The sequence below is a fragment of the Nerophis lumbriciformis genome, linkage group LG03, assembly GCF_033978685.3.
Source record: "Nerophis lumbriciformis linkage group LG03, RoL_Nlum_v2.1, whole genome shotgun sequence".
Lineage (NCBI taxonomy): Eukaryota > Metazoa > Chordata > Actinopteri > Syngnathiformes > Syngnathidae > Nerophis > Nerophis lumbriciformis.
This window is the reverse complement of record NC_084550.2, coordinates 42,896,273-42,921,663: the sequence shown is the minus strand read 5'-3', so window position 1 is coordinate 42,921,663 and position 25,391 is coordinate 42,896,273. Positions and strand designations below refer to the sequence as shown.

Genomic DNA, 25,391 nt, shown 5'->3' with positions numbered 1-25,391 from the left:
TCTGGACAAACCCGGTAATTTCACACCAATAAACACCGTACCACACGATGGTCCGTAGGACTTTAAGTGCTCCTGTCTACTTAGATTAAGGTGCTCTTGGGCTTTTGAGCCATAACACAGACAGATAAGAGTGTGGCTCTCACGCCTTGCTAATGAATGACTGCTAAATAAACAGCCCACTCACAAGACACAATAGTGGGTTATTATCAAAGCGATGAATCAAAATCAGGAGCTCTTTGATAACTATTACTACGAGGAAGCATATGCAGAAGAATAATCACCGCCTAAATGACTGCACATGTTGACCCCCGAGAGAGACATGCAGTGATTTATTTTACGTGACACATTCCCATCATTCTATTGCTTGTATTCCGTCATGTGACTTCTTCCTGGAAGTGACAAGCAGTGGTGGTCATGATGGCCCATACGGACCACAGCTGACAAACAGGAGAACTGCTTTGCTTATCATTTACAATCCTTATGAGAGACAAGAACACGTTTTTTTTTTTTTTTGCATTTTAACATGTAAAAACCGGCTCGTTCTTTGTGGCTTGCAATGCAGCTAATGGGAGCAATCAAATCTACCTCTAAATCAATTTAAAAATGCATTCAAAAACTGTCAACAATACTTCATTTACTTTCTGTAACCTGTATAATAACCAAACTGTCGCAACATTGTTTTTGTAAGAGTGAACACTGAGGAATTCTTTTTTTCTTTCGACAGCATGCTACGGCATTAGCAAGAAGAAGCTCGCTTCTTGCGTCTGCAGCTGAATGGCTTTTGAGTTTGTATTGCACAAAATGTGATAGGACACCAATCTATACTGGCTGAAATACAATCACATTACAGTGTCTGTAAGGTATTATTTCATGTTTTGTTTGTACACAACTAGCTTGACAGTGTAGGTAGTTGTAATAACAAGCATGATGTGCTGATGATCAATATTATAGTGACTCACTCGATAGACAGTTGTCTGTTTGGTCCAGCTGGCCGGGGATGTTTCCAGTTGATTTTGGGTAAGGGTTTGTTAGCACAAACAATTTGTCTTTCCTTGTGATGTGGTTTCTTTGAGCAGTGTCCTCCGAGCCAGATACAAGAAGCCTTTCCACCGATAATAACATTGTTTAGAGATGATTAGAGAACCCACATTAGCTGACGAAAGTGCGATGCTATGAGCACTGAAATAAAGCCGATAATGCCTAAAATGACAAAAATACGGCAAATATTGTTTGTATTATAAATTGTTACGGACGTGTCTGTTCCTACTTTGTATATATACTTGCAGCGTGTATTTGTGCATATTACATATTGTTATGAAGGTGTCTGTTACTAAATTATATATATATTTGCAGTGTGTATATTGTACATATTACATATTGTTATGAAGATGTCTGTTACTACATTATATATATAATTGCATTGTGTATATAAAACATATTACATATTGTTATGAAGGTGTCTGTTACTACATTATATATATATATACACTTGCAGTGTGTATATTGTACATATTAAATATTGTTATGAAGGTGTATGGTACTACATTATATATATATATATATATATATATATATATATATATATATATATATATATATATATATATATATATATATATACTTGCAGTGTGTATATTGTACATATTGTTATGAAAGTGTCTAGGGCTGCAACAAGTAATCGATTAAATCGATTAAAATCGATTATAAAAATAGTTGGCGATTAATATAGTCATCAATTCACATGGCACCCCAAACCATCACCCAACCATGCAAATTTTGCATTTCCTTTGGAAATCGAGGTCCCAGAGTCTGGAGGAAGACAGGAGAGGCACAGGATCCACGTTGCCTGAAGTCTAGTGTAAAGTTTCCACCATCAGTGATGGTTTGGGGTGCCATGTCATCTGCTGGTGTCGGTCCACTCTGTTGCCTGAGATCCAGGGTCAACGCAGCCGTCTACCAGCAAGTTTTAGAGCACTTCATGCTTCCTGCTGCTGACCTGCTCTATGGAGATGGAGATTTCAAGTTCCAACAGGACTTGGCGCCTGCACACAGCGCAAAATCTACCCGTGCCTGGTTTACGGACCATGGTATTTCTGTTCTAAATTGGCCCGCCAACTCCCCTGACCTTAGCCCCATAGAAAATCTGTGGGGTATTGTGAAAAGGAAGATGCAGAATGCCAGACCCAAAAACGCAGAAGAGTTGAAGGCCACTATCAGAGCAACCTGGGCTCTCATAACACCTGAGCAGTGCCAGAAACTCATCGACTCCATGCCACGCCGCATTAACGCAGTAATTGAGGCAAAAGGAGCTCCAACCAAGTATTGAGTATTGTACATGCTCATATTTTTCATTTTCATACTTTTCAGTTGGCCAACATTTCTAAAAATCCCTTTTTTGTATTAGCCTTAAGTCCATCCATCCATCCATTTTCTACCGCTTATTCCCTTTTGGGGTCGCGGGGGGCGCTGGAGCCTATCTCAGCTACAATCGGGCTTAAGTAATATTCTAATTTTGTGACACACGGAATTTTGGATTTTCATTTGTTGCCACTTCAAATCATCAAAATTAAATGAAATAAACATTTGAATGCATCAGTCTGTGTGCAATGAATAAATATAATGTACAAGTTACACCTTTTGAATGCAATTACTGAAATAAATCAAGTTTTTCAAAATATTCTAATTTACTGGCTTTTACCTGTATATATATATATATATATATATATATATATATATATATATATATATATATATATATATATATATATATATATATATATATATATATACATATATATATATATACAGTATATAATTTATATTTATTTATTTTGCCGTTTTTGTTTACATGTTAAAGGTGTTTTAATAATTATACATGCATGTTTAACATATAGATTCCTTTCTTTTATGAAGACAAGAATATAAGTTGGTGTATTACCTGATTCTGATGACTTGCATTGATTGTAATCAGGAAGTAGTGCTGGTAACGTCCACGTTTTCAAATGGAGGAGAAAAACAGTTCCTCCTTTCTGTCTAATACCACATGAAAGTGGTTGTTATTTGGCATCTTATTTGTCCACCTTCCATATTCGTTTTTATACCCTTTACAAGAAATACATTGGCGGCAAACTCCGTAGCTTGCTAGCTTGTTTGTGCTGGCTTTCGGAGACTCTTATTTTGAAAGCGCAGGCGCGATGGAGCGGGACTTTTATTGTGAAGACAGGAACTGTGCAGTCAGTCTTTACGGTTGAAATAAAAAAGGGTCTTTTTTCCTTCACACTTTTGATTGATTGATTGGAACTTTTATTAGTAGATTGCACAGTACAGTGCATATTCCGTACAATTGACCACTAAATGGTAACACCCGAAGTTAGCTCGGAGCCAGTCAGGTCATGTGACCCCTGGCTCTGTTTGATTGGTCCAACGTCACCAGTGACTGCATCTGATTGGTGGAACGAAGTGAAACGTCACCAGTAAGGCAAGCACTTTGAAGGTCTGTCTGACAGACCAAAACAAACAAAGCGTGCATTAACAGATCGATAAAAATTAGTAGCGAGTAGCGAGCTGAATGTAGATAAAAGTAGCGGAGTAAAAGTAGCGTTTCTTCTTAGGCCGTTTATTGAAATACTCCCACACTTTTGACGACTTTTGGCGTGCTTTTTTCCCCTCGCTCGCACCGCTCGCATTGTCTGCTTTGCGCTCCGCAATGACGGTAGTGTGACGTAAATATGCGACGCGTCGACGAACAAAAACGTCCTCGACGTATTTACGTAACCGATGACGTCGACTACGTCGACGCGTCGTTTCAGCCCTACAATATACCAGAGGTGGGACCAAGTCATTGCTTTGAAGTCACAAGTAAGTCTCAAGTCTTTGCCCTCAAGTCTCGAGTCAAGTCCCGAGTCAAGACAGGCAAGTCCCGAGTCAAGTCCAAAGTCAAGACTGGAAAGTCTCAAGTCAAGTCCCAAGTCCTGCATTTTGAGTTTCGGGTCTTTTCAAGTCGTTTTAACCACAGACTAATGTATTTACACAGATTGTGTATGCTTGTAAAACGCTGTATTTTTTTATTAAAACAAGTGCATTTGAAATTGCAGGGAAAAAGATAGTGGTGACATTGCACTTCAAAACAGCACTATTAACCAGTCATTTTAAACATTTATCTCATTCCTTTACAGAATAAACACATTTGAAAAAACAAGTGCAACTGTACTTATTTGCACAAAAGTGTTAACATTGTATTTCCATGGCATATTGCATTGTAACTAGTTCCACAGCAGTTTCTGTCCTGTTCTTACCTTATCTCATTGATCTCATCTCATACTGTATGTGTGTGGATGTGTGCGTACACATGAAAAACATAACAAATATATGAACATAACAATGAACAGAGTTGTACTTTTTAGATGTCAGGGCCCTATGCAATATGTACACATATTCTTAATATAGTATACATTTTAACTGACCTTTATTTGACTATGTTTGTATTTTGGAAAATACGCGGTGCTGCTGACCGCTGTCTAACGTTATGTTACTGTGTGTGATACATTGACTAACGTAACGTTATGTGTTGGTACCTCATGCAACCCTGCTTAAAAAAAAATCACTTGACAAAAAGTATTAATAAGGTGCAGTGGATGCAACATATTGCCGTGTTTGCAATGACGTTATAACCATAGACATCTTATAAGTAGACGCAGCATTGGTTGCTGTGACATGAGCAATTTGGCCGCCATCTTGAAGTGGTGATGAGGAGCCAGCGAGCAGCCTCAACTGACAGTTGACAGGTAGAAAACAAAGATGGTGTTCAGCGTTTTCCTGCTCAAATGAGCGGACTGTTGAAAATAGGAATCAGGGGATTACTTTTCACAAGTAAGATTTAACATTAATGTACTATTGGTTGTATTTTATGAAAATAATATTACCACAGAGTTGAGAAGGAGCAAAGATCTTCAATATTTGAATGTGAAAATCACAAATAAATCATAGCTACACGTATTAAAAAAAGTGCGTGAAAATCAGTGGTATTCAGTGAGGTAAAATTAATTAAATGCGCTGACAGTTCATTGTTCCTGCCAAATGAATTGCTCTGAGTAGAGCGAATCGCCACTCCAAGATGGCGGCCACGCGTCTCGTCTGCGCCAGTAGGCAGTAGCGCTCGATGCTGCGTCTACTTATAAGATGTCTATGGTTATAATGTTAGCAGGGAGTTTACAGCCTCACTGATTTAACTACACAGCAAATAAAAGTCACGTTACTTAGCCAATAAACGTTATCTTACATTCAAAACTTACCCTTCTTTGTGCAACTTCAAATGTCGAACGAAGTTGGAAGTTGTTGCGTCTCCGTCTGTAATATTCGAACTGCGTGATTTGCATACGGCAATTCGTTTTTTGTTGACCAAGTCGTAGTTTTTATACCCGAACGAAACCAACTTTGGCATAATTGTTTCTCACTGGCGCGTTGTTTGATAACTCTTGTTCATTGGTTCTCCTGCAATTTGATTGGATGAGAGCTGTGCGATGAAAACAACATAGATCTAATTTGATTGGCTGTTGTACTGAGAGCACACCAGCTGACCAGAACAACACGCTGATAAACACAGACGAAGAAAATGAAAAATACGGAGCGCTCTCAAAAAACTTTTTAATCTTTGAATTTTGGGGAAAGTGGCAAGTCATGTCAAGTCAAAAGGCTCAAGTCCAAGTGAAGTCACCAGTCATTGATGTTAAAGTCTAAGTCGAGTTGCAAGTCTCTTTACATTTTGTCAAGTCGAGTCTAAAGTCATCAAATTCATGACTCGAGTCTGATTAGAGTCCAAGTCATGTGACTCGAGTCCACACCTCTGCAATATACACACTGCAAGTATATATATAATGTAAGAACAGACAACTTCGTAACAATATGTAATATGTACAATATACACACTGCAAGTATATATATATATATATATATATATATATATATATATATATATATATATATATATATATATATATATATATATATATATATAATGTAGTAACAGACACCTTCATAACAATATGTAATATGTACATTATACACACTGCAAGTATATATATATAATGTTGGAACAAACAACTTCATGACAATATGTAATATGTACAATATACACACTGCAAGTATATATATAATGTAGTAACAGACAATTTCGTAACAATATTTAATATGTACAATATACACACTGCAAGTATATATATATATATAATATAGTAACAGACACCTTCATAACAATATGTAATATGTACAATGTACACACCACAAGTATATATATCATGTAGTAACAGACACCTTCATAACAATATGTAATATGTACAATATACACACTGCAAGTATATGTAAAATGTCTGTCAAAGTGTACCAACTTGTCGGAATACATCCTCATCCTTCTACTATCCAGGTGAGGTGCATGATTTTCGATCTGCAATAAAGTTTGTCTGCATTAACGCTGATAATACACAATATCACTAATGTTTGTTAATATTCATGTCACAAAAGGTAAATGGGGTATTGTTGGCGCTTTTTTATGTGTTTTTTTTTTGGGGGGGGGGGGGGTTTATTGTTCATTTACAAGTTAGAATACTTTTTTTTTTTTAAATCCGTTGTCATGTCTTTCATAATGATTGTGAACGATAGGCAAACATCTAAAAAAAAGTGCAGTTCCCCTTTAAGAAACGCTATACACTAGATGGAGCACGTGTACCATCAGTGGCACGAAAACCACAGCTTGAGAATAAAAAAATCGAATAATTACACATTCATTAGGGTTTCTTTGGATGAAGCAACAAAGACAAGCCTTGGAAAACATGTTGACACGTTCAAGAAAACGAAGTCAGGGAGACACAAAATGAACAATCCCAATACAGCCGCGTTTTCACCTTAGCTCACCCCGGAAGTGGAAATCTATGTCTGTTTTTTATTTTGGAGTGATTTACTGTACGACTTATCGGGGAAAAGGTTATGAAAAACAAGAGCGGTTTACTCACGGTGCTGTCAGATGGTCCACTTGCGTGACCGACCCCGTTGTGTTGTGGAGTGGGAGTGGGGGGCGGCGAAGAGACAGCCCACTGCAGAACTGCCAAAGATAGCTCCGTGCCGTGCGGGACAAGATAGTTCACCCCCCGCTGCTACGTCATTACGAAAGCGGTGTCTTTCGGTCAAAACCCCCCTACATCCAAAAAACACAGATATTCTGTCACACAAAAATTTTAACTAGAATACATTTACACTTACAGATAGAGTGCAAAATAAAATAATATGCGTTTTTAATTGATAATGAGCCAATGGAAAGTGGACCACATATTGGCTGAAGTGGACAGACATTGTTATTTTGTTTTCTGAGTAACACGCGAGACTAAAAGTATTCTTGTGCAAACTGCAACCACAACTAGATGAGGCAATTCCTGAAGGAATTGCGTGTGAATGCTTCAATGCTGAAGTTGACCTGAAATGCTGACAGAATGTAATATAAATGTAAGAATAGTTTGAATGTTGGAATGGATTGAATGTTGAAGAGTGTGAATTTCCAGGAAAACCTGAATTTGATTTGGAACTTGGGAAATTGTTAGTTTCAATGTCCATGATGAGTGGAATGTGTTAATGTTGGAATGGTTTGAATAGGTTGAAAAATGTGGGAATTATGCAATTTGGAAAAAAGTCCCATTCCTTTCAATGGAAACTTCATGGAAATTTGGGGATTTTGGGAAAAGCGGGATTTTTTTTTTAATGATTAAGAGCATGAATGAGCTGAATTGGTTGGTGTTAAATTGTGTTTAAATTGGGCAAGAAATGTTGAAGTAGTAAATGGTATTAGGGAATTTCGGGAAAATCTGGAATTTTTTTTAATTTGGAAAAAGGGTAGTTTAAATTTCCAGAATGGTGGAATTGTGGAAGTTTGAAAAATGGCCAATTCATTTTGAATGGGGAAAATGCCCTCAAAAAATAAAAAAGAATTATGGGAAATCCGGGAATTTTTTTTGGAATTGTTGAAGTAGAGCACACAATTCCTGAACAGGCTGAATATTTTGAAGTTGGAACGGTTTGAATCAGATGAAAAATGTGAAAGTTGCGGCACTTTGAAGAACATCCCATTCATTTCAATTGGAATTTCCAAAGAAATTGGGAATTTCGGGAAAAGCGGTAAATGAAAATGGTAAAAAACAAACAAACCTTGAATGGTCAGAATGAGTTGAAATGGTTGGTGTGTTGAATGTTGAAGTAGTAACATATTGAATTGAGAAATGGTATAATGGAAATCCTGGAATTTAGGGAAAACCGGGAATTTCTACAGTTAGAAAAACAACTTCGTTTTTTTGTCCTGATTATGTCAGGCTTGTCCCTGACAGTTTGACTGTGTTTTAGTTTTTTCTCTGCGTTTGTCTTAGTTTTCTGTCCAGCACTTTTATTTTGTCTTTATTTCCTACTTGTCTCCCTGAGTGCTGTGTCCCCTCAGCTGTGGCTGATTGGCACCTGGCCACACCTGGTGTCAATCAGCCATCTGCTATTTAAACCTGCCTTCCCCTCCAGTCAGTGCTGGATCATTGTCATTTCTACTTGTCGTTGTCAGTGTAGCTGGATGCGGTAGCGGTAAGCTATATTCTGTAGCTGTTTGTAGTCTGCTGTCTTTTTGTTCCTCGTCTTCCAGTTCTTGTTTCCCTGGCATCCTGTTTCCTGTTCCTAGTTCCTGGTTTGTGTTTTTTCCTTTATTTTATAAACATTAAATCTTGTTTTCCCGCACAATGCCTTCCGCCTTCTCTGCATCTTGGGGTTCGGCACCTACAAACTCTGACATAATGATCCAGCCTAGTACGAACCTCGCGGAGATTTCCTTGGCGGAGAGACTTAACAAAGCTTTATCGTTGATGGCCGAATCAAAAAAAAGCTTTGCCTCTTTTTGTGATCCCTCCCACCCATCCCTGTCCTGTGTTGGTTTCTCGTGGGACGTCTTGGATCCGTCCCTTGAGGGGGGGGCTATGAGTAGCTGTGCAGCTGGGGAGGCACAGCTACTCCTCACCCCAGTGGGTCTGCAACAGACGGCGCCATCCTCTCCGGTGGGCCGGCAGACGCCACCATGCAGTCCGGTGGGCCGGCAGACGCCACCATGCAGTCCGGTGGGCCGGCAGACGCCACCATGCACTCCGGTGGGTCTACAACCTACGGCACCACCATCCTGTCCGGTGGGCCAGCAGCAGAGTGCGCCACCATCCTCCTCTCCGGTGGGCCAGCAGCAGACGGCGCCACCATCCTCCTCTCCGGTGGGCCAGCAGCAGAGGGCGCCACCATCCTCCTCTCCGGTGGGCCAGCAACATTAAATCTTGTTTTCCCGCACAATGCCTTCCGCCTTCTCTGCATCTTGGGGTTCGGCACCTACAAACTCTGACAGATTAAGAGGAATGTTTTGACAATGGAACGGTTGAAATGCGTTGAAAAGTGTTGAAGGAATAGTCTGCAGAAAAAAGGTTGGAAATAGGGCTTTGGAAAACCAGGAATTCTGGAAAATCCTGGAATTTTTTTGAACTTGGAAAAAGAGTAGTTTGAATTTCCAGAATGGTGGATTGTGTTGAAGATGGAATGGTTTGAATAGTTTGTAAAATGTGGAAATGATGGAAGTTTGAAAAATGGTCAATTCATTTTGAATGGGGAAAATGTCCTGGAAAACCTGTAAATTCTGGGAATTTTTGGAATGGGTCAGGGGAAAGCCCGCGATTCCCGATATATATATATATATATATATATATATATAGATGGAACGGTTTGAATCAGGTGAAAAATGTGGAAGGTAGAGCGCGCCAAAATCTGGTGAAGAAGAAGTTGAATAATAAATAGATGAATTTTGGTGTAAAAAAAACATGTGAGAATGCTTTCGAGCATTCACACAATGAAATATTTTGTTTCAATCATTAACTCGCGTGGATGTGATTTGCATGCAGTGTGATGCAGCAGTCGTCCAACAGGGGGCGCTCTAAGTCCACGTACTACTGTACCCTTTAGGTCGAGCAGCCGGACCTCATTATTGGGTGTTTTCCCCCTCCTACTGAGGCATTGTAAAACCGCTATAACTCCCTCCAAAATACAAACAGTCTCAAACCAAAGGAACATTTGAAAGGGGACACACTGCAGTGCGACGTTTGCTGATCTAAGTAAGTACGCCAAACTACAAGATAACTTGAAGTTACTTTAGTTGTGAACATGACTTGGTGCGTGGGTTTTTGTGTTTGCAGGATCTGGAATTGTTATGCATGCGAGCTTTACACGTTTGCATTGAAATCCTTGAGCATTTCATGCTTGAATTACAATAGCCATCATTTGCTTCATTGCTTCAGTCATTGTGTGCTTTTTTCCTTTTTCTCTCTCTTTCTTTTCTTTTTCCTTTAAATTGTAATTTTACTGCCTGTTTACATCATGGCCAGGGGACTACAGATGAAAACTAGCCTTCTGGCTAATTCTGGATTTTTTAACCATGTGTAGTCATGTGTTTTATGAAATTGTATTGTCCCCTTTGAATTAAACTAATCCTATCTAATTTAATAGTCAATTTGTATGGAAATTGGGGGGAAATGCACTTTAATGGCTCTCTACAATCCGCTCTTGCAAAAATAATAAAGCAACATATATAGTCATTTGTCCCTTAAAGTGATGTTTAATCAATTCCAAATTTTTCATGTATTTAAAGTATATGCAGTACATAACTATGTATGATTTTGTTAATAACTTACACAGAGGAGTCCTTTGTTTACTTTACTTTGTAAAACATGGTAAATAGTCGGGTTTAATTAAAAAAAAACACACATACGCAAGGTCATGAATCAGTGTTATTTAATGTTCTTTTGTAAAAAAAAGAAAAAAACACTTCCTAATTTATGGTTTTGATGTGATGGTGGCTTGTTGCTTCATGTGGTTGTCATTATCTTTCAGCACTTTTAACATAACTCTATAAGTTTACATACTTAAATGTAACATCTAGGAATAAACAGTATGCATATATATATATATATATATATATATATATATATAGTATATACTTAAATGTAACATTTAGGGATGGACAGTATACATATATATGTGTATATATATATATGTACACATATATACATATATGTATGTATATATATATATATATAGAGGTACATACATACATACATATATATATATATATATTTACATATGTACACACATACATGCATACATACTGTACATATATTTGTCTGTATATATATATATATATGTTTATATATGTATATATATATTAATTCTATTGTATGCTATAATAAGCAGGATGTGAAAGGAAAAAAGTGCAAAGCCCGGCCGTGAAGTCTCACTTCCCTCGCCATGCAGGTTTTTGGAAACCGCTGTCACTGTCATATGAGAATTTTATATGGATACTGTACTGATATCATATAACGATCTGATTGCGTGATGCTGTGTGGAAGAACACAACGGTACTCTAGCAATATTCTGTGTGAAGGGCAGAGGCGGACAAATGTCGGATCTGCTGAACTGTTAAGGGGAACAGCACACCTACCATTCTCAATCCTTATGTGGAACAAGCACACGTTTTTTCTAAAACATTTTTAAGCATTCTAAATCGTAAATAAAAGCTAGCAAAAGTCAGCTAACAATGAAGCTATTGGGCTTCGATCTAATCCGCCTATAAAGCGTTCTTAAAACATCCAAAAACCTCCATCAAGGTTTTATATACACACTGTACGTATATATGTAATGTAGTAACATTTATGATAACATGTAATATATACATGATGTATGTATATATGTAATGTAGTAGCATTCAAAATAACATGTAATCTATACATGATGTAAGTATATATGTAATGTAGTAACATTCATAATAACATGTAATAAATACATGATGCAAGTATAAATGTATTGTAGTGACATTCATAATAGCATGTAATATATACTTGATGCAAGTATATATGTAATGTAGTAACATTCATAATAACATGTAATATATACATGATGTAAGTATATATGTAATGTTGTAACATTTATAATAACATGTAATATATACATGATGTAAGTATATATGTAATGTATACTTACTTATCCATCCATCTATTTTCTGCCGCTTGTCCCATTCTGGGCCGTGGGGGGTGCTGGAGCCTTATAATAATAAGTAATATATACATGGTGTAAGTATATATGTAATGTAGTAACATTCATAATAACATGTAATATATACAAGTATATATGTAATGTAGTAACATTCATAATAACATGTAATATATACATGATGTAAGTATATATGTCATGTAGTAACATTTATAATAATATGTAATATTTACATATTTTGCTAATTTTAAGCATGCGGCGGTGTATTATTTTCATAGACGCATCACAACGTTCATTTTTCCTACTAATCATGGCAGACTTCATGAGAGTTAACAAACATAATTAAACAGTCACTTACTGTACAAGGTCTGCTCTCACTGGGATGTTTATATTGTGAAGATTGGGTCGCATGATGATGCGTGGTTGTTCTCCCAGGAATGCAGACGGCTTCGGACACAGCGTGCAAAAATGATTTATTAAGAATTAAATCATAAGGGAACAAACAAAAACGTGCTCAGAGCACTTAAGACAAAAGCAAAGGGGCTAGTGTGGGAGCTAGCAAGAAAAACAGGCTAGCGTGTAAACTAGCAGGAATAGAAATAGTCGTCAACTGTTGCATCAAGCAAATTAGGAAGCCAAACCGAGTGAGGCCAGGGAAAAGACTAAATAGCCCTCTGATTAGTGCCCGGACAACAGGTGAGCGTCCCGAACACTAACCAGAGGCAGGTGTGTACAATCTGCCGTCATGTCAACTGAAACAAACAAAATCAAGAGGTGCTGAAAAGAGTTTTAGGACACAGTCCTGGGCGTCGCTGCTGTTTGCGCCACTGGCGTCCATTCACTGACCTCTGAGAGAGCCGCATGCGGGCCCCTGATTGCTGCTTGCGCAGCCGGAGAGCTTGAGGTCGCTGAGACGACGATGAGGGCGAGGAAGGTGGCATCGTCGTCGTTGTGGAAGCAACGGCAGGCGTCGTCGTCGGCGTGGAAGCCGGAAGAGACGACGTCGTTGCCGTGGAAGCAGGAAGAGACGTCGTCGTCGCCGTGGAAGCAGGAAGAGATGTCGTCGTCGCCGTGGAGACACGAAGAGACGTTGTCGTGGACGCGGCAGCTGGTGCAGGTTCTGGTGCTAGCCTTGGAGCCGCGACTGGTGCTAGCCTTGGAGCCGCGACTGGTGCTAGCCTCAGAGCAGGGACAGGAGCTGGTCGTGGAGCCGGTGCTGGTGTGGGAACCGGTCTTGGAGCCGGTTCTGGTGTGGGAAGCGGTCTTGGAGCCGGTGCTGGTGTGGGAACCGGTCTTGGAACCGGTGCTGGCGTAGGAAGCGGTCTTGGAGCCGGTGCTGGTGTGGGAAGCGATCTTGGAGCCGGTGCTGGTGTGGGAAGCGGTCTTGGAGCCGGTGCTGGTTTTGGAACCGGTCTTTTAGCCGGTGCTGGTGTGGGAACCAGTCTTGAAGCTGGTGCTGTGTGGAAACCAGTCTTGGAGCCGGTGCTGGTGTGGAAACCAGTCTTGGAGCAGGTGCTGGTGTGAAAACCAGTCTTGGAGCAGGTGCTGGTGTGGAAATCAGTCTTAAAGTTAAAGTTAAAGTTAAAGTACCAATGATTGTCACACACACACTAGGTGTGGCGAGATTATTCTTGGAGCCGGTGCTGGTGTGGAAACCAGTCTTGGAGCCGGTGCTGGTGGGGAAACCAGTCTTGGAGCCGGTGCTGGTGTGGAAAACAGTCTTGGAGCCGGTGCTGGTGTGGAAACCAGTCTTATGGAAACCAGTCTTGGAGTCGGTGCTGGTGTGGAAACCAGTCTTGGAGTCGCTGTTGGAACAGGCGGCGAAGCTTGGTGTACTGCAGGTACAGGCGGCGAAGCTTGGCGTGGTGCAGGTACAGGCGGCGAAGCTTGGCGTGGTGCAGGTACAGGAGACGAAGCTTGGCGTGGTGCAGGTACAGGAGGCGAAGCTTGGCGTGGTGCAGGAACAGGAGGCGAAGCTTGGCGTGGTGCAGGTACAGGAGGTGAAGCTGGCGTGTCAGCCGAGGTGCAGGAACAGGTGTTAGCCGAGGTGCAGGAACAGGTGTCAGCCAATGTGCAGGAACAGGTGTCAGTCGAGGAGCAGGAACAGGTGTCAGCCGAGGAGCAGGAACAGGTGTCAGCCGAGGTTGCAACTTAGCAGGCCGAAAAACCGTTGGTGGCGGCCGGGCAGGGGGTTGCGGCTTAGCACGCCGAAGGACTGATGGCGGTGGCCGGGCCGGCGGTTGCGGCTTGGCTGGCCGAATAACCGGTGGCGGCGGTCGGGCCAGAGGTTGCTGCCTGGCTGGGCGCAGCTGTGCCCTCCCACTAGCCCCCCCCTCTCAAGACGCGGATACCAGACGCGCTCCTTGCGGTTTGGAACCGTCTTCAGGGGTGGGTGGAGGGAGGTCAGGAGGAGGGCAGAATCCTCCCCTCTAAATTGTCCAAAATGTCTATTCTTACCTCCCACTTGAGACTGGGTGGGAGCACAGGGGGAAAAATATGTGCTGTGGGCGGAGCAATAGTCACTGGGGGTGGAACCAAAGTCACTGGAGGTGGAGATAGAGTCCTGGATGACAATGACAACCCATGTGAGCGGGTCTGCAAAAAAATGTCTTGGTAATGTTTTATTTTGGAATTAAAGTCCTTAGGAGGTGGCTGACAAAAAGAAGCTGAGGATAGAAAAAAATAATCTTGATCTAGGACGTCATCAGAAGTGGACGGGGGCGCGTCTTCAGAGAGCGCGTCATTAGGGGGCGACAACGGAATGACGTCATTGTTGCCGCTGTCCAGGTGACAGACAGCCCAGTCGGAGAACTGTTTGGCGAAGTGGTCGATTGGATTGCCAAACATCTGAGGAGGGGAAGTTTGGGCTGCTTGAAGCTTGCTTCGGTCCGGGGGAGGAGCTTGCGGGAGCGGCGCGTCCTGACGGTGAGGGAAAGACCTTCTGGCCGGCTTACGTCTTTGCCGGCGCGCCCGGTACTGCGGTGTAGCGGCGTTGTCTTCCGACCAGAGGGAGTCGATGGGGATAAGAGAGCCTCCAGCACCCCACATGAGATTCGACCTTTCCTCCGTCGAATAGCGAAGCGTCTCGACTTCCATCGCTCGCAACACAATGAGCGTACCTTCGTCCATCTCCTCAGTAGCCGTTGCGGGAGAATTGTTTTCTGCTGGCTTCCTACTGTGACGATTGGGTCGCATGATGATGCGTGGTTGTTCTCCCAGGAATGCAGACGGCTTCGGACACAGCGTGAAGGCAAGAAATATGATTTATTAAAAATAAATCATAAGGGAACAAACAAAAACGTGCTCATAGCACTTAAGACAAAAACAAAGGGGCTAGCGTGGGAGCTAACAAGAAAAATAGCCTAGCGTGTAAACTATCAGGAATAGAAATAGTCGTCAACTGTTGCATCAAGCAAATTAGGAAGCCAAACCGAGTGAGGACAGGGCAAAGACTAAATAACCCTCTTATTAGTGCCCGGACAGCAGGTGAGCGTCCCGAACACTAACCAGAGGCAGGTGTGTACAATCTGCCGACATGGCAACTGAAACAAACAAAATCAAGAGGTGCTGAAAACACAAAACGTAAACAGACTATGATCCGGGCAGCGGATCATAACATATCTTCCCATTCAGTTTAAGAATTAATCATAATCTTTGCAAAGGGTTAAAAAAAGCCGGTATTGCAAACTAGCGTCTTTTTGTGTCTTTCTTGCCATATCCTGGGTATAAGTTGAATGTCAGATGAACAACTTCTTGGTTTATGTCCACAACCTTTCTACTATCCAGGTGAGAAGCATGATTTATAATCTAGAGTTAACTTTCACCAGCTAACAGGCGATTAAGAGCAGCAGCTCAGTATGTCAACATGGTAGCTGCACGAGCTAGTTAGCGCTCTTAGATTGCGGTGTGGCTAAAAATAGTTTGCGTAAAAGCTTAAAATAAAAATATTGCTAAAAACACTTGGTTGATATTCAGGTCACAAGTGGTATTGTTAGTGCTTTTTAGGTGCATATTTAGACTGCTTTAATGGGTTATTCACATTAGCATCATTGCTAGCTCCCTAAAACGAGCCGAGTATTACAAATTAGAATGCATAAATAAAAGAAAAATACATATGTGTTTTTGTCTCTCATAAGGATAATAATAGGCAAAAAAAGTGCAGTTCCCTTTCAAGGCCAGGTGAAGAATCCAAAAGAAAACGGATGTTCTGATCAAAGTTTTGAGTGAGATTGGCCGATACCAATACAGATCGCATGCAATTACCGTACATTTTTACATTTATTCATGGTAAGTGCTGTTGACACTTTTAACAACATTTTAAACTTGTTCTTTTATTTCGTACAATTGTTTGACTAACACAAAGTCAATAGTACACAATAACTCAACAACTACGACCTGATACTCGTGAAAAACAAATTATTTAGAGAAGGTGATCATTCTGGCACCAATCATGTCTGCTCCCTTACATGTTGCGTACTCACTGGGACAATACGTTTTTGTTGATTTTGTACAAATACAGAAGATTCTCAAAGCTAGAGACGCCACCACTTTTAGGACTATAATACTACTTAAGACTATGATACCATTTAAGACTATGCTACCATCTAAGACTATGATACCAATTAAGACTATGATACCATTTAAGACAATGATACCATTTAAGACTATGATACCAGTTAAGACCATGATACCATTAAAACTATGATACCATTTAAGACTATGATACCATTAAAACTATGATACCATTTAGGACTATGATACCAGTCTATGATATCAAGAGTACATCTTTCCAAAATTCCGATACCAGTGACCATGAGGTATTCTTCTTTTTGGCATTGATGCAAACGAGAATGTTTGATGCCACATGCACAGTAAATAAAGAAGGAGATGTACAGAGTTAAGTCTATAAAGTACATAAAAAATGTTAATACTAAAAAACATACGTATATGTGTATACATATATATACAAATATATACCAACCCTGCATCAGTCGTAAGTAGAAGGCCTCAGTATTCATTAAAAACAAGGCTCCCCAAAGTAGAAGCTTTTTTTTACACATTTGTTTGAGTTTTTTCAACATATACAATTAACAGTAAAATCAAATGTTTCCCCCACATAATAAATAAATAAAAAACCAAAAACATTTTTAAATTAATACACAAATAAAAACATTTATTAAACAAAAGTAAATAAAGAAATTATAAAAAATCTAATAAAAAAATAATTAAAAAAACAAGTATGTATGTACTGTATGTATGTGTGTGTGTGTGTGTGTGTATAAAACAACCCTGCATCAGTCGTAAGTAGTAGTTTTTTAAACATTTCTTTATTGAGTTTTTTCAACATGTACAATTAACAGTAAAATCAAATGTTTTCCCTTCAGAAAAATAAATAAATAAATAAATTATGAGCTAAGGGTAACAGAGTTAAGTCATTTTTTGCGCGTAGAATGGATAGAAGTGAAAGACTGGAATTGTGGTGAGAGAGGACTAGAGAGACCACTGGTACGTAACTACTCCTGTTAGTGCTCATAAACACTTGGATCATTTATAGAAAACGTTGATGGAGGGTTTGAAGTAGTTTTAGGGGCTTTGAAGGCTACAACAGTGACCCAGCGTTTTTCAATCATCTTTAAAAATCCCCCAAAAAAGACATGTGGGTTCTTGTATGTCATAATGATTGTGAACACAATTCCAAAAGAAGTGCAGTTCCCCTTCAAACTTTACTAAGCACTCATTTCTTGGTGTTGTTTTAAAGCTAGATTAGCTTCGCTTTTATCATGCCTGCTCCTGGCTTTCTCGCTGTGTAACATGATTAGCCTTCTTGATAAAGATACTTAAAGGCCTACTGAATTGTGATTTTCTTATTTAAACGGGGATAGCAGGTCCATCTATGTGTCATACTTGATCATTTCGCGATATTGCCATATTTTTGTTGAAAGGATTTAGTAGAGAACATCGACGATAAAGTTCGCAATTTTTGGTCGCTGATATGCAGACGATATGCGCGTGACGTCACAGGTTGTGGAGCTCCTCACATCCGCACATTGTTTACAATCATGGCCACCAGTAGCGAGAGCGATTCGGACCGAGAAAGCGACGATTTTCCCATTAATTTGAGCGAGGATGAAAGATTTGTGGATGAGGAAAGTGAGAGTGAAGGACTAGAGGACAGTGGGAGCGATTCAGATAGGGAAGATGCTGTGAGAGGCGGGTGGGACCTGATATTCAGCTGGGAATGACTAAAACAGTAAATATACACAAGACATATATATACTCTATGAGCCACAACCCAACCAGGCTTATATTTAATATGCCACAAATTAATCCTGCATAACAAACACCCCCCCCCCCCCCCCCCCCCCGTCCATATAACCCGCCAATACAACTCAAACACCTGCACAACACACTCAATCCCACAGCCCAAAGTACCGTTCACCTCCCCAAAGTTCATACAGCACATATATTTCTCCAAAGTCCCCAAAGTTACGTACGTGACATGCACATAGCGGCACGCACGTACGGGCAAGCGATCAAATGTTTGGAAGCCGCAGCAGCATGCGTACTCACGGTACCGCATCTGCGTATCTAACTCAAAGTCCTCCTGGTAAGAGTCTCTGTTGTCCCAGTTCTCCACAGGCCAATGGTAAAGCTTGACTGTCATCTTTCGGGAATGTAAACAATGAAACACCGGCTGTGTTATCCGGCACAACAGTCAGGGGGTGCATTCTACGGCGGGGGTGCGTTATCCGGCACAACACCTGCCGCAATACATCGCTTCCCACCTACAGCTTTCTTCTTTGCTGTCTCCATTGTTCATTGAACAAATTGCAAAAGATTCACCAACACAGATGTCCAGAAGACTGTGGAATTTTTGCGATGAAAACAGACGACTTAATAGCTGGCCACCATGCTGTCCCAAAATGTCCTCTACAATCCGTGACATCACGCGCAGACATCATCATACCGAGACGTTTTCAGCAGGATATTTCGCGCGAAATTTAAAATTGCACTTTAGTAAGCTAACCCAGCCACATTGGCATGTGTTGCAAAGTTAAGATTTCATCATTGATATATAAACTATCAGACTGCTTGGTCGGTAGTAGTGGGTTTCAGTAGGCCTTTAAGCTTCAAGGGAATGCAGGTTATTTGCTGTAATTGAGGTGATCACTATTAGTTTAGCCGAGGATGGATACACATCATTAGCTGCTAGCCACTTGTCAGCCGGAGAGGATGTGTTTTTTTCACAAATAACTCGATATCAATCAACCCCGAGAAGAAAGAAGATGTACTCCTTTCTGACACCATGGAAAGAACTTGACTCGTCCTTTAATGGCATGAGGGAGGATAAAATACGTCATTAAAGAGTGTAAATAGTATACTTTGTTTTGAGATTTGGCTACATCTTTGCCAAAATCTACATGGTTTAAAACGTGGTGGTTTGGAGGTCACTTGAGTGTCCTTCTGAGCGCTCCAAATCCTAATCCTAGTTTCTGAGTGTGAAGCAACAACAGCTTGAAAGGGATGAGGAGAAGAGCAGAGCAGCGTTCGTACTCCGTCTCCACACTAGCAGGATTTGATTGGCTTTGTTCAACGCTTGGCGACGCCATGGACCACGCGGTCTGGACCACGGCCCTGTCTGCTCTCCTGCTGATGGCCGTGGTGGTCCTACTTTGCTACTTCACCTGCAGGCTGGGAGGGTCCCTGCCTCTGGGCGGGCCTGGGAACTTCTGAGGCTCTGCAGGTCAGTTTGTTAGCAGCGGATTTTCTCTGAGCAAGGAGGTGCCGCATGAAAGTCCTGGAGGTTTGTAAGTTTAGAGAGCATCGCTGTATGATACTTCTCTTAGCTAGTGGAAGACTTTAAAGGAGCCATCACGCAATCACGGTCAAAATTCTGTAGTCCCCTCCCCCTCTCCCTGACTTAGGTTGCCAGATACGCAGCCGAATCCAGCTGGATGGGCTGGGCTACTCCAAGGAACTTCAAACTTCCACCGCCTCTTACTAGGGGTTGAGGTGCCAGGACCATAATACCTGAAGAGACAAGCGTTTTGTCAATAATAAAATCTCTAACCAACAGAAATTAGGCTATTTTCAGGAAGAAGTAGGTCATGCCTGAGAACAATATCACAACAATCATATGGTTATTGTCAGTACTATCAGAAAACAAAGACTAAAACCAACTAAAACCAACTACAACCAACGCTAGCAATGGTTGTACTGGTGAAAAAAAGTAGAGCATGCTTAGCAGCTTAATGTACAGCCAAAATTAAAGAGGAGACATTTTACCAAGGTATGCCTATAGGCTACTGTTTCAAACCTTTCAAATTGCCATAAGGTTGTACGGCATACCGGTACTAGTATAGTATTGCGAAACTAATGAATAAAAAACGGTACTATACACTGTTTGAAAAATACCGGTTCCCGGGCATGACAGCGCGTCGTCATGACATTGATGGTTTTACGAGCAGAGGAGCATGTTCGGCAGCGCACAATCAAGGAGTACTTACAAGCAGACACAGTGTGTACGATAAAGGTGAAGCTATAACACTGAAACGCCCTCAGGAAGAGGTGCTTTAAGACATGGCTAGCTAGCTAGCAGCGAACATCCATCCGTAGTCGGCAGTGTTTTAGCTTCTTCTAAATCACTAATCTTCGCCTCCATGGTGACAAATAAAGTAAGTTTCTTACAAGTATCATTATCACTGCAGGACGAGGAATAGCTAAACATGCTTCACTACACACCGTAGGAGGATACAATAGCTCACCGGCGTCACCGCTAACAAAAGCTAGCGTGCCTGAATGTAAACAAAGACATCCACTGTAATGAAACCAAGTACAAGAGTGTATCTAGTCGATACTATGATTACATCGATATTTTTTATCATCACAAAATCTTTTTTCCTTTTAAAAAAATTCATATTATGTTTTTAAACTCAGGAAATATGTTCCTGGACACATGAGGACTTTGAATATGACCAATGTATGATTCTGTAACTACTTGGTATCATTTTTGTGAGATACATTTGTGGTATCATCCAAAACTAATGTAAAGTAACAAACAACAGAAGAATAAGTGATTATTACATTTTAACAGAAGTGTAGATAGAACATGTTAAAACACAAAATAAGCAGATATTAACAGTAGAAGAACAAGTTAATTAATCATTCATTTTTACAGCTTGTCCCTCATAATGTTGACAAAATAATAGAATGATAAATGACACAATATGTTACTGCATACGTCAGCAGACTAATTAGGAGTTTTTGTTTGTTTACTTACTACTAAAAGACAAGTTGTCTAGTATGTTCACTATTTTATTTAAGGACTAAATTATTTTTGCAACATATGTTTAATGTACCCTAAGATTTTTTTGTTAAAATAAAGCCAATAATGCAATTTTTTTTGTGGCCCCCTTTATTTACAAAGGTATCGAAAGGTATCGAAAAGTATTGAAATACATTTTAGTCTCGATATCAAAATATTGGTATGGGGACAAGCCTAAATTGCATATAACTTGGTACATGTAGTCCACAATATGCAAACACCAATGAGGAATTCTTTTATCATGTGATTTGGCTGTCTCCATACGTTTCACATCGCTATGATGACTAATGTTGGAACCCATTATCAGCATATTGAGAAGGAAATAGGCACTGACACTACCCATAACAACATAGGTTTTATTTGTCCAAAATATATTTTGTCCTGTCAGTTGGGTGACACATCAACATATAGGCTAACGGGCATATATTTCCCCCGTTAGCCTTTATGTCGATGCGTCATTGACCGGGCTAGCATGCTAAGCATTACACTAAGAGCTAAGCACCATCACACTAAGCATTGGTTGCAGGAACATACTAGCTTTATTAGACAAGGCCATAGGCTGTATTGGACAATATAGTTTACATGCCAAATGTCCATTTCCATTTATTACAAGTAATAAAAAAACGTAAATGCCTGACATACCTATCAAGTAGGAAATGAGCAAGTTTGGCGTCAGATGAAAAAATCTTCTCCGTCTTTCAAATCCTGGTTTTGTTCCTGGCTTTGTCATAAATAAGCTGAGAATAGTAACTTTTAGATTGACTAAGGTCTGACATGTTTAGTAACTTTACCAGTAGCAGTCGCTCGGCAAAGATGGCGGTGCGAAACTGACAGCCTGGATGTAACAAACTCACAGATTTTCTAATTGGTCATACAGTGGAGATAACAAGATTTCGGGGCTGTAAATCTAATTTGGAAATGAGCATATCCCGGTTGAACTACTGTTATTAGTTATAGAGGTATTGGAAAATAACATGATTTATTAATACCTTTTGACATATCAGGGCCAAAAACATTGCACCTGGGGATAGGTTGATTGGCAACACTAAATCGGCCCTAGTGTATGAATGTGAGTGTGAATGTTGTCTGTCTATCTGTGTTGGCCCTGCGACGAGGTGGCGACTTGTCCAGGAATTACAAGCGGTAGAAATGGATGGATGGATGGATGGATATCAGGGCCATTTAATGATGACTTGACATGACATTACATATGGCTCCTATAAATGACTTGACATGACATTATTACATACGGCTCCTTTAACGCGGTCATTTCTTTGTGTGCAGTCAATCATTCGGCGTTAATCGCCTTTGTCCTGCCGTTTAAACCCGGGGGTGTTCTGTAGCTCAATCCCATTAAAATAGCTTGACTCAGAGCCCGGGCAAGGAAGAGGGAGGGTGTGGATAATCGCAGACCTTGGAAAATCTCCTGTTGGGACCACTTTCCCTCAGTGAGACCGCTTCTATACCGCCTTCTGATGCCAAGCCTGAGAGATCTTCCGTGAGAAGGGACACAACTTTCTGTGACTGAGCTCTTAACTCCCAACACTTGTGTCTCAGATCATTGAAATGAAGTGACATCAAGTTCATTGGTGCTTGGCCCCTCAAAACAGTATTTTTTTCATTATTTTTTATTATTTTGTATTAGTTTGAGGTTTTTCAGCATATAAAATGTTTCCTCCCACATAAAAAAAATATTAAAAACTACTACCCAAAACGTAAATAAATAATAAAAAAAATTAAATAGAACAAAACAAAAATATATATATATACATTATATACATCATATATATATATATATATACATATATTAGGGGTGTGGGGAAAAAATCGATTCGAATTCAAATCGCAATCCTCACGTTGTACGATTCAGTATCGATTCTCATTTTTCAAAAATCGATTTTTTTTAATTTTTTTTTTAATTTATCAATCCAACAAAACAATACACATAATATTTATACTTATATATGTATGTATAACAAGCCTGCATCAGTTGTAGGTATGAGGCCTTAGTATTAATTAAGAACAAGGCCCCCCAAAATAGTAGTTTTTTTTAACATTTGTTTGACTTTTTTCAATTCATATACAATAAAAACAGTAAAATCAAATGTTCCCTCCCACATAAAAAAAAAACCGAATTTAAATAAATAATTAAAAAAATGTTACAAAACAAAACATGTAAATAAATATTAAGAATACATTTTTTTAACACACACACATATATATATATCATTCATATATATATATATATATATATATATATATATATATATATATATATCTCCTCTCTGAGCTGCCACCTTAACGTGGTAGAGGAGTTCGCGTGTCCCAATGATCCTAGGAGCTATGTTGTCCGGGGGCTTCCATGCCCCCTGGTAGGGTCTCCCAAGACAAACAGGTCCTAGGTGAGGGATCAGACAAAGAGCAGCTCGAAGACTTCTATGGAAATGCAAGAACCGAGACTCAGATTTCCCTCGCCCGGACGCGGGTCACCGGGGCCCCCCTCCGGAGCCAGGCCCGGAGTTGGGGCACGATGGCGAGCGCCTGGTGGCCGGGCCTGTCCCCATGGGGCCCGGCCGGGCACAGCCCGAAGAGGCAACGTGGGTCCCCCCTCCAATGGGCTCACCACCCATAGCAGGGGCCATAGAGGTCGGGTGCAATGTGAGCTGGGCGGTAGCCGAAGGCAGGGCACTTGGCGGTCCGATCCTCGGCTACAGAAGCTAGCTCTTGGGACGTGGAACGTCACCTCGCTGGGGGGGAAGGAGCCTGAGCTAGTGCGCGAGGTAGAGAAGTTCCGGTTGGATATAGTCGGACTCACCTCGACGCACAGCAAGGGCTCTGGAACCAGTTCTCTCGAGAGGGGCTGGACTCTCTTCCACTCTGGCGTTGCCAGCAGTGAGAGGCGACGGGCTGGGGTGGCAATTCTTGTTGCCCCCCGGCTCAGAGCCTGCATGTTGGAGTTCAACCCGGTGGACGAGAGGGTAGCTTCCCTCCGCCTTCGGGTGGGGGGACGGGTCCTGACTGTTGTTTGCGCTTACGCGCCAAACGGCAGCTCAGAGTACCCACCCTTTTTGGATTCACTCGAGGGAGTACTTGAGAGTGCTCCCCCGGGTGATTCCCTCGTTCTACTGGGGGACTTCAACGCTCATATTGGCAACGACAGTGAAACCTGGAGAGGCGTGATTGGGAAGAATGGCCGCCCGGATCTGAACCCAAGTGGTGTTTTGTTATTGGACTTTTGTGCCCGTCACGGATTGTCCATAACGAACACCATGTTCAAGCATAAGGGTGTCCATATGTGCACTTGGCACCAGGACACCCTAGGCCGCAGTTCTATGATCGACTTTGTAGTTGTGTCATCGGATTTGCGGCCTCATGTTTTGGACACTCGGGTGAAGAGAGGGGCGGAGCTTTCTACCGATCACCACCTGGTGGTGAGTTGGCTGCGATGGTGGGGGAGGATGCCGGACAGACCTGGCAGGCCCAAACGCATTGTGAGGGTTTGCTGGGAACGTCTGGCAGAGTCTCCTGTCAGAGAGAGTTTCAATTCCCACCTCCGGAAGAACTTTGAACATGTCACGAGGGAGGTGCTGGACATTGAGTCCGAGTGGACCATGTTCCGCACCTCTATTGTCGAGGCGGCCGATTGGAGCTGTGGCCGCAAGGTAGTTGGTGCCTGTCGTGGCGGTAATCCTAGAACCCGTTGGTGGACACCGGCGGTGAGGGATGCCGTCAAGCTGAAGAAGGAGTCCTATCGGGTTCTTTTGGCTCATGGGACTCCTGAGGCAGCGGACAGGTACCGACAGGCCAAGCGGTGTGCGGCTTCAGCGGTCGCGGAGGCAAAAACTCGGACATGGGAGGAGTTCGGGGAAGCCATGGAAAACGACTTCCGGACGGCTTCGAAGCGATTCTGGACCACCATCCACCGCCTCAGGAAGGGGAAGCAGTGCACTACCAACACCGTGTATGGTGCGGATGGTGT

At 41.2% G+C, this 25,391-nt stretch overlaps 2 protein-coding genes across 3 annotated transcripts in view; one reads left to right on the top strand and one right to left on the bottom strand.

Annotated features, from left to right (window-relative positions):
- The window catches only part of ece1 (endothelin converting enzyme 1), a 141,581-nt gene extending 134,534 nt beyond the window's left edge, over window positions 1-7,047 (bottom strand). The window contains exon 1 of the mRNA XM_061937801.2: window positions 7,005-7,047. The gene's annotated coding sequence lies outside the window, so the exon portion shown is untranslated. The remainder of the gene's footprint in view (window positions 1-7,004) is intronic.
- Window positions 7,048-10,041: 2,994 nt separating this feature from the next.
- alpl (alkaline phosphatase, biomineralization associated) overlaps window positions 10,042-25,391 on the top strand; it is a 76,614-nt gene continuing 61,264 nt past the window's right edge. The window contains exon 1 of one of the 2 annotated variants that reach the window (XM_061937775.2): window positions 10,042-10,157. The gene's annotated coding sequence lies outside the window, so the exon portion shown is untranslated. Of the gene's footprint in view, window positions 10,158-18,838; window positions 19,832-25,391 lie in introns of those variants that run through there. The other variant, XM_061937774.2, reaches the window with a different exon arrangement.